At 38.4% G+C, this 10098-nt stretch overlaps 1 pseudogene; it reads right to left on the reverse strand.

Annotated features, from left to right (window-relative positions):
• Positions 1 to 7846: 7846 nt before the first annotated feature.
• Positions 7847 to 8388, reverse strand: LOC110335285 (annotated as a pseudogene).
• Positions 8389 to 10098: the final 1710 nt, after the last annotated feature.

Here is a 10098-nt window from a genome sequence, read left to right on the forward strand (position 1 = left end):
CACAATGACACTGAAATGACCTGTGTTCTAGTTCCCTGCCTCCTGATACTGTTTCTGGGGACTTGTTCCAAAACAGCTTCAGAAATAGCGAATGATTTTCCCAATGGACTCAGGTCATCCAGCCTTTCAGAAAGATCCAGTAGAGCTTAAGTCAAGCCCTGAGTTTTCTAATCATACAGAGATTAGCTAACAGATGCTAAAGCTAGCTTTCTTAAGTATAACCATTTTTTAAATTTTTCCTACCCCTTTCCACCCCTTAAAGATATAATAATTCAGCACCCCAATTCAACAAGAAGGTCATCATCCCAATTCCTTGAGCTTGAGTGGTTATAGTTATTTTATAATTTAAAATAGGTTGTCATTTTAAGAAATAAAGTAGAAACTGTCATAATTTTGAACAGGAAGGAAACTAAATGGAGAACTTAGACTTGGGGATTTCTGCCTTTCCTTTCCTCTTCTCTATCCTTTCTTTCCTATATAAAAGGAAGTGAACTGAAGGAAAATGATGATAGAGTAATGTTATAAGAAATTAGATATATGGAGAGTGCCACAGACGGACCTCACTTGGGTCCCAGATCTGTGTGGAACGGGTCTCTGGTTGCAGGTGAGCGAGGATTCGGCAAAAGTGGGGTGACAAACAAATACGGGCACAAGGGAGTGTGGCATCTGAATGCAATTTGTCAAATCGCAAATCAGACTATTTATACAGAAGAAAACAGGGAAGTTACACAAAACAGAGGAATGCAAACATGGAAGGACTGGCAGGAACCAACTGGGATAGAATTCAATGTTAACAGCTGGGATCAAAAACAGCTCCACCTAAAGTCAGTTTAAACTTAGTAGCCGGGGGCAAGGGCTTCATGCCCTTGCCACAGTTCCTATAGTTCCTTCCTTCCCCCTAGGCCATTGTAAATACTTGTGTATGGGTATAACTCAGCTACCTATAGTTCTAAGTATCTACTCTGGTTCCTCTTTAGATCACAAACTTCCTTCTTCCTAGAGAATGGTAAATTCCTGTGTAGGGCAGTGACTTAGCTACCTAAACCCAGGGTCAGCTCAAGAACTGACTGCCTAGGATCTAACTTGGCTATGTAATAAGGGAAAGCACATGGATCTGTTTTCCAACTAAAACAAGGACATTGGAGCATTCATTATGCAGGATGCCACGATTCCAGCAGACTAAGTTTCCGTGAACTTTCACCTTGGGAGAGCACCCAGGTTTTTTGGGGCCTGTTGCGCTTGTCACTACTGGAGGGAATGTAGCAGGAGAGTACTAATTTTATTGTTAAATAAAGCATTGTATAGCCACAATCTCTCATTGGTAGAAATCTTTATATTTGATACAAATCGAAGTTATAATTTCTTACATTGGTACAGAATTCATATATTGATACAAGTTTAAGATATTCATTGGTATAAATCTTTGTATGTTGATACAAAATTTGAAATTAATATTGTTACTCATTGTGCCTATGCAAGTCATTTGTGAATACAAGACTTTGACCCAGTCTTTCTATAGCTGCTAATACAAACTGTTAAGATGATAAAGTAACACAAGGGCCAGATAGTAAACTCATGATTATATTAGATTCTGATTTTATTATAATAAGGTGTTTCAATATTATTCAAATATAATAGCTAAGAACAGTAAAGGTTTGACAGTTCATATATACTTTATATAGACAGCCTTCAAAAACATCAGAAATCCACAGATTATGGCATTTATAATCATTTAATTTTTATTAGATTTTGACTAAGAGAACTATCTGTTCCTGATAGTACTCCCTTCATGGTTCAAAGAAGATATTGGACATCACAACCTCCATATAGAGTTGCTCCAGTTGTGGCAAGGTTGCCACTGGGCAAGAATTACTCTAATTCATCTACAGACAAAAAATACTGTTGAAAAGAGAGAGAGAGAGAGAGAGAGAGAGAGAGAGAGAGAGAGAGAGAGAGAGAGAGAGAGAGAGAGAAAGAGGAAGAGGAGGTGTGGGATAGTCAACACCTTAGCTCTGCCCAAACAGAGCAAGCTAGTCTTTTATAATTCCTGCTTCACATAAGGTCTGTCAGATGGTTCTGGGACAGAATTGGGGGACTGTCCAGATAGTCAGCTGTCTCTACAAATTGATTAAGTTTTGAAAGCTATGTTTTTGTGCTTCCTGGATACTCAGGTAATTTATTTAATTTGTTCTCAGATTTCTGACAGGGTTGAAGACTAGTTATAGTCTCATAATCAAACTTAAGTTGTTTAGCACTAAGGAAGATGATCTAGATTTGAAAGTATGTTTTCCAGATGCTAACACAAGTTAAAATCAAACCATAATTCAGATGTAGAATTGTAGACTCTTTAAGGTAGGATAGATGTTAGAATAATATGTCTAAATTGACAAAATTCATTATTAGTGAGTATTATTAGTGAGTTATATACCTTATAGTTTATATAACTGTTGTAACTATATTCATTGCATATCTGAGGGAAAAAAGCCTTTTTAATGAACAAAAAGGAAGTGTTGTGGTTTGCCCCAGGCTGTTTGTATTCTGATGTTAATTCTGCTTCCTCAGGAGGAGCAGTTGATCATGTATTCAGGTGATCTCATGTGAACTTTCTCCCCATTTTAATTGGTCAATAAAGGCTAGAGCCTGTGATTGGACAGTGGAGAGGTAAAGAAGAATGAGAAAGAAAGGAGAAAGGATGGAAGAGGAGGAGGAGGAAGAAGCCAAGATGGAGCAAAACCATGTGTCCAAAAGAAACCACAAATAACAAAGTGTCTTCTAGCTGGGGATAAAGTTAGTATAGTATTAGATCTTCCCAATCTAGGAATATAGCTTATAATTATAATAATGTTATTATGTCTTTTTTTTATATAGGCTTATTGGGGTTTAAACTCCCTACAATATCAACTTTTCTAAGACTCTATTAGAAACTGTGGTGCCAAGCTCTTCCACACTCTTCTATAATGTGGAATGTTTTAGAATACTGTAGGAAGCAAGAACACTTCTTTAATATCTACTCTCAGTACCAATTTCCATTATCAGTTACTTTTTTCATAGCTATAACAACATATGTGACAAAAGACACTTACAAAAGGAAGGGTCTATTTTGGCCCATAGTTTAGAGTATAATCCATCACAGTGGGGGATGTAAAGCAGTGAGATCTCCTCAGGTAGGAGGAGCAATGATCACACTGTGTCCATATTCATTAAGAGTGAGAGATGAATACTTGTGCTTGCCTGCTTTCTTTATCAAGTTCAGTACCACTTATACTCAAGATGTGTTTTATCACCTCAGTGTCCTAATAGACATACCCTAAAGTCTATCTCCTAGCTGATATAAATCAGTCAAGTGATTGACCATGAAAAATGACATACCTTTAAAGAGCCTCTACAAAGTTATACTGATATGAACAGTGATCAATACTAACTGAAATGGTGTCATATATATATATATATGAAAAATTAGAGGTGAGAAACAAGTGTGTATTTGAAGAGATGGTAAGACAAAGAATATTGATTTGCATAAGTACAACAGGAAGGTAGCAGTAGATAACTTTTTCAAAGAGCAACATATTAGAGAGAAATGAATAACAAAAATTTCCCCTAAACATTGATTTCCATAATAATGGTTCTGTAATCTCTACAGAATTTACTTATCTCTGTTTAAAAAATGAGAGCAAGAGAGGCATCATAGCATATGTCTTTATCTTAGTACACAGGAGACAGAGGCAGGTTCCTTTCTGTGTGTTCAAAGCCAACCAGGTCTACTTAGCTAGACCAGTTTCAGATCAATCAGAACAACACAGTGAGAACTTGTCTCAAAACAATAAACAAACAAAGAAACAAAAAAATCCATCTTAATTAGTATTAGCTAGAAGCATTATATTATGACTAAGATTATTTGGAGTGCAAATTGATGAAATTGTATACAATTAAGTCTATACATAATGATTTTGACTTATTACAGTACATGCTATCTTTTATTTTATAAAATAAAGCTAAATAATCTTTATAATTCCTTTGGAAGCTTTTCTTAATGTATTCAATACTCTGATGATGTGTTATTTCACTGAAGTTTCCAAGATTGAGAAAATTTTTTTTTAAAGTTTCCCAATACCTCTTTAGGAATTTGGACAGTGTAACATGATGGGAACATAACATTCCAAGTTCTTTGCTCTTATGCCACAAAATCTTGATGATTTTCTTCAACTATATAAAAATAACAAACAACCCCTGCCCCAAATATTTTAAGAATATGAAAAAGAAATAAGGATCACCAGTGCTGGCAGTACTAAGAACTAATATTGCATATTTAATGGATTCATTCATTCTTTTTAGGCATTAAATAGAAGGAATCATATTTGTCCAAACTGTGGTGGTCATTCAAAGACTAATATGAATGAGAATTCAAAACACACTGAGTGAATTACAAATAACATCAAATATATAGTCAGTAAGTACACAATGGTACAAGGTAAATTATACTAAAGCTATGAAATCAGTGAAGGGGAGAGAGATGAATACACACAGAGACATTTATTCCAATTACTTTTTATCAGTTTTTTTATTATTTCTGCAATTACTTAGTGGTTTTATTCATTAGTTTTTGGTCAGAATCTTATTTAGGTCTAGATTATATAAAATGATGGGAAAGCAAATGGTAATATAATAAAAGTCAGAGAAAACCAGATAGTTAGAAGATTGACCTGCAGTGCTGCTTGTTTAGAGCCAGGATCATAATGTACACATGTAAGACAGGTGAAGTGACCAAGGTGGCATGGAATAACATGAGGAGGCAACTGAATAGCATTTCAGGCATCTGAAAAGATGGACTCTAAGTGCAAGGCTTCATCTTACGTTGTTTTCTGCTATTTAAATAAGAATGCTAATGGTTATACCAAATTTTCCCATATTCTTTCTCCCTGAGATTTACTCCCTCTCCATTTTCTCTTTAGAAAAGAGATACATTCCACACACCAAAGAAGCTAAGCAAGAAGGGAGGCCCAAGCAAGAATGCTTTAATCTCACATAGAAGGGGGGATAAAACAGTCATAGGAGGCAGATGGAGGAAGGGAACTGAGTTGGAGAGGGGATGGAGAAGGGAATGGGGGATCAGTATCAGATATGGGAAGAGAAAGGAGAGAGGGCCAGGGGGCCAGAAGAATGAATGGAAATCTGCATCTGCTGGGGGCTGGGGCGGGTATTTCTAGTACCAGAGACCTGGCAGATGGGGAGGCTCCCAGGAGTCAATGCTACTGACCTTAGCAGAGATGCCTAACAGTAGAAACATGGAATGTGAAGAGGCCACCTCCTGTAGTCAGGCAGGACCCTTCATGGAGGGATAAATACAGCAACCCACCTAGGAAACTTTTGATACCAAATTTGTATTATCTAAAATAAATTCAAGGGAAAAGATGAAGCAGAGACTGAGGGCATGGCCAACTTAAAACCGGCTCAAACTGAGACACATCGCACAGGCAGGCACCAATCTCTGACACTCTTAATGATACTCACCTATGCTTGCAGCCAGGAACCTAGCGTGACTGTCCTCTGTGAGGCTCTACCCAGCAGCTGACTGAAACAGATGCGAAGATCCACACTCTAACATTGGATGGAGCTCAGGGATTCTGATGGAAGAGTTGGGGGAAGGACTGTTGTCTCCAAATGGAATAGGAACTCTCAGGAAGACCAACAGAGTCAACTCACCTGGACCCTTGGGAACATTCAGAGACTCTGAGCCACCAACTAAAGAGCATATACAGGCTGGACAAAACCCCTGCACAAATGCAGCAGATATACAGCTCAGTCTTCCTGTGGATTCTCCCTAAAGCTCTTGCTTGTCTACAGAATCCATTTCCTTTACTGGATTGCCCAGACTCAGTGGGAGAGCATGTGCCCTGCCTGACAGAAACTTGATACACCAGAGGAATATGGAGGTACCTTCTCAGAGGAGAAGAAGAGGAGGAAATGGGGGAGGTATTGTGTGATGGGGACTGGGGTGGTGGGGCATCAATCTGGATGCAAAATAAATGAATGAATTAATAAATAAATGAATAAATAAATGGAAAAAAAAAGTAGACCGATATGGGAAGTGGCTGTGGCCGTGTGAGCCAAGACGGCGTCCTGGCTCACTGCCAAGCCCCGTGATTCCCTGCTTGTTTACCAAAAACCTGATTATGCGAACCTGAATGATCACACACACCTAAGTGATCACGCACACCTGAGTGGTCAGGCACTGTCCGCCTGACGCATAATGTCATACAGCATGATATTGAGTCACTGGCCTATCAACACCCACCCTGTCTTCGTGCATGGCTCGTGTATAGAACGTGCTGAATGCTAATTGGATGATGAGCGATGAGAGATGAGTGCAGAGGGTGGAAGGGGATAAATTGGGTGATTCCAGACTAGAGAAGAGAGCTGAGGAGAAGCAGGGAAGCTGAGAAGCTGAGAAGGAGAGAAGCTGAGAAGCAGAGGGGAGAAGCTGAACTGCTGTAGAGAGCTGGGGTGAGCTGTAAAAAGAATAAAGGAAGCTGCAGTGGGAAGCTGTGAAAGCTGCTCAAACCCTGACTTGGCAAATGTGTCTTTGCCCCACCTCTGCGGGACGGAGGTCGGGAGCATGTCCGACAGACCTCCAATAGACAACAGTAAAACATGACAAAACAAGATACGATAAGACCAGACAAGATGGTCTTAAGTTTCGTATACATAATTTTTTAAAGGAATATTAAACTATTGACCACAGTTCACCATTATTTACAATAAAGTAAATATACAGTTGGATGACATTCTGATACTATAAAGATACTTTTCTGGCTCATTGAACCAGTGCCCAAATACTGAAAAGATTGATCCTATCAGTAAGGAATGAATCAGGGTAAAGAAAAAGCAGGCAGGTCATTAATTGATATTAGCACATTTTGTTCACTTACTTAGTCAGCAGGTCTTGAATTGCCAGTGTCAGCTCCAACCACGATTCTATTTCCACATCAAACAGATTCTATGAATCATAACCTTTTAGTACAGACTGTAACTTTCTACAAAGGAATGGTTCGCCAGAGGAACCTTTACACAGACTGGCTGACCTGGACCTGCCTCTGCAGACCAGCTGGCCTCTTCAATCAGAGAGCTATCTGCCTCTAGAGTGGTGGGATTAAAGGCATGCACCACCACACTTGGCCCAAGTTTTGTTAAATCACACTATTATTTGTTAATTCCATTTTCTGAAGGGAAATGGACATTTTGTAAATAAACCACTATATTTACATGATAATACATCAATTCTGATGTGGTTGCTTTTAAACTATCCAATAAATTGCAGAATCTGATTAATCTGAAAGGTTATGGCTTCAGGAAAGTATTTACAATGAGGGAATTTCATCAACTTACATTTTCATCGTCAGTTCTTTTGCGTATTAAAAACAAAGCAAAACAAAGAAGTTATGTAAGTGTTTTATGCATATACTGCATACAAACAAACAAACAAACAAAAAAACCCCAGAATGGTCTTTCTGTGTCCCAGTTAAAAATAAGTTCTGACTTGATTAATGACTGTAAAATCTCCCCAGAGTTTAAGAAAAGCTGTTTTTCCAAGCTGAGGAAATACAACATGGTATCAAATTTCTATTGTTAAAGGAAGCAACTATAGAAAGCTCTTTCTTACTCAAAGGAATCTGCCTTTTGATGCAGAACAAAACCCAAAAATATTCCCAACTACTGTCAATACTTTCAAAACCAGCCTATGAAACTTGATTTTAATTGGAATGCTATTTTTTCCATACTAGTAATACAAAACCCAAGATCCAGATTACACACCACACACACACACACACACACACACACACACAAACAATTATTGTGCTTCATCTTCAGGTCAAGAATGCCAAGTCAGCCTCTCCTCTTAGAAGGCAGTGACAATCTGAGGGCACTTCATATTCGTCTCCTTTGCCAGCACCAAGTCAGCCTCATCCGAGTCCTTCCATTTCATGAGAAACATTAATTCTCCACTGCTGTCTGTGGCACCAATTATTCGTTCAGGATCAAGACCTCTGGCAAAGCCCCTTGGTTTGTCAGCAGTATCTCTCTTCTTCGATTTGCTATCATCAGATTAGCTATCAGATAAAGATTTCCTTTTTGTACCATCTTTTTCTTTACCAGCTTTTTGAGAATTAAGAAATGTTTCAATTAATTCTGGACAATCTAAATTTTCTTCTGGTTCCCAAGTATTATCAGCAACTGTGAACCCCTTCCACTTCAGGAAATACTCCACCTTCCATTCACTACACGACGGTCCAGTACTTTTTCTACCACAAAATCTTCAGGGTCTGCCTCTTCAACTTTTTTACTCTTTCCATATTATTTCTTTCCCAGTTTTTGCAATATAGTGGAGGCCATTTTTTAAATTTAACTGGAGACTTGAAGAGTTCGCTCAGATGTACCATGGATCCTGCAGAGTCTCCCCCCTGCGTGCTTCAGTTCAGACACATCCGAGGGGAGGGGGCGCGGGCAGCTCTGCTGGGGGGGAGCACCGCCCACCTTGTATACGTAATTTATGCATAACATATTAATAAGAATTTTCAATTGATTGGCCATAAATTTAGGATTTGAAACCCTAGGACGAGCAGAAAAGGAATGTAGAAAGAAAATAAGACATACTAAAAAATGAGTTAGCTCAGTTAAAACTAATCTAATGATTAGTTTTCTAATTTTTCCATTCTGTATTGGGCATATTCTCCAAATGTTCTGTTTAACAAAATGTTGGTTAAAAATCCAAATGGTCTTTTTAGAAATAGTGCTTTGGCAAATGAAGAGAAGGTTAAGTGCATAAAGAAAGGTCACTGAGCAAGGTAGTGAATGGGGACAGAATTGGGAGAAGGGAGCTGACTGGATTCTGAAGACTTCCCCATGCCTCCACTGTCTAAGGAATACCTAGGAAACTGGAGGAGTCTACAATCATAAATAAACTTTGATGGGACAAGGGCACTAGATATCAAAAATTGGAAATTGTTAGAAAAGCTCTGGGGCTAAGAGCTCTGTTTTATTATTTATGAGGAAAGTTGACTCACATATGCCACAACAGCCTCCGAATGACTGAAGTGACCTCAAACGTTTCTAAATCTTATGGGGTAAGGTATGTTAGTCAACTTCCTGTCAGTATGCTAAATACTAGCAAATTTATATGTGGAATAGATTCATTTTTGGTGTACAGTTTTATAACGCCTAGTTTGTGGTTAGAACAAATCCCTTTACTATTCAGTGGAGTGCGATGGCAGGAAACACATGATGGAGCCAAGCTGCTTACTTATATGGACAGGAGGATTAGTGAGTTGGCTCCAAAGAGAAAGGTGTCGCCACATAAGTCTGCTGACTAATTCTATCCCTTCAGGGAGGGACTCGTGTAAAGGTGGAAGAAGCGAGTCTATAAAATTGTCTTCTGGTTCTCTCACCTCAGTCTAATAATTAAACTGTAAAAATTGTATGGCTAGGGAGAGAAAGAAGTATAGTCAGTGATTAGAGTTCTATAATCGCTTTCAGAGAGCATTCTTAATGATTGTGAGGACTTATTTCTAGATCCACCATTTTCCTTAGGAACCCTTCATTACATGGGCTTCTGGGGGGCAATTAAGACAAAATTGTTACCAGCAAGAAGACAAATCAGACTTACTTCAAGTTTGCATATTCTTTTGAATAGAAAAACCAGCTTAACATACTATATGTAAAAAATGCAAAGTTTTCAAAATGCAATTATCATTTGGTAATCTAGATAGTATAAAATTGCTAAAAATTACTGTTCATGCTTAAAGAGGTTATTCCCCTGAACAGTACTTTTAGCAGTACTTTTAAAAAAAATTTATTTTATTAGATATTTTCTTCATTTACATTTTAAATGCTATCCCGAATTTCCCCTATACCCTTCCTCCACCCTGTTCCCCTGCCCACTCACTCCCACTTCTTGGCCCTGGCCTTCCCTTATGCTGGGTCATATAAAGTTTGCAAGACCAAGGGGCCTCTCTTCCCAATGATGGTGAATATGCCATCTTCTGCTACATATGCAGCTAGAGACATGAGTTCTGGGAATACTGGTTAGTTCATATTGTTGTTCCA

Source organism: Mus pahari, chromosome 17 (assembly GCF_900095145.1).
Source record: "Mus pahari chromosome 17, PAHARI_EIJ_v1.1, whole genome shotgun sequence".
Lineage (NCBI taxonomy): Eukaryota > Metazoa > Chordata > Mammalia > Rodentia > Muridae > Mus > Mus pahari.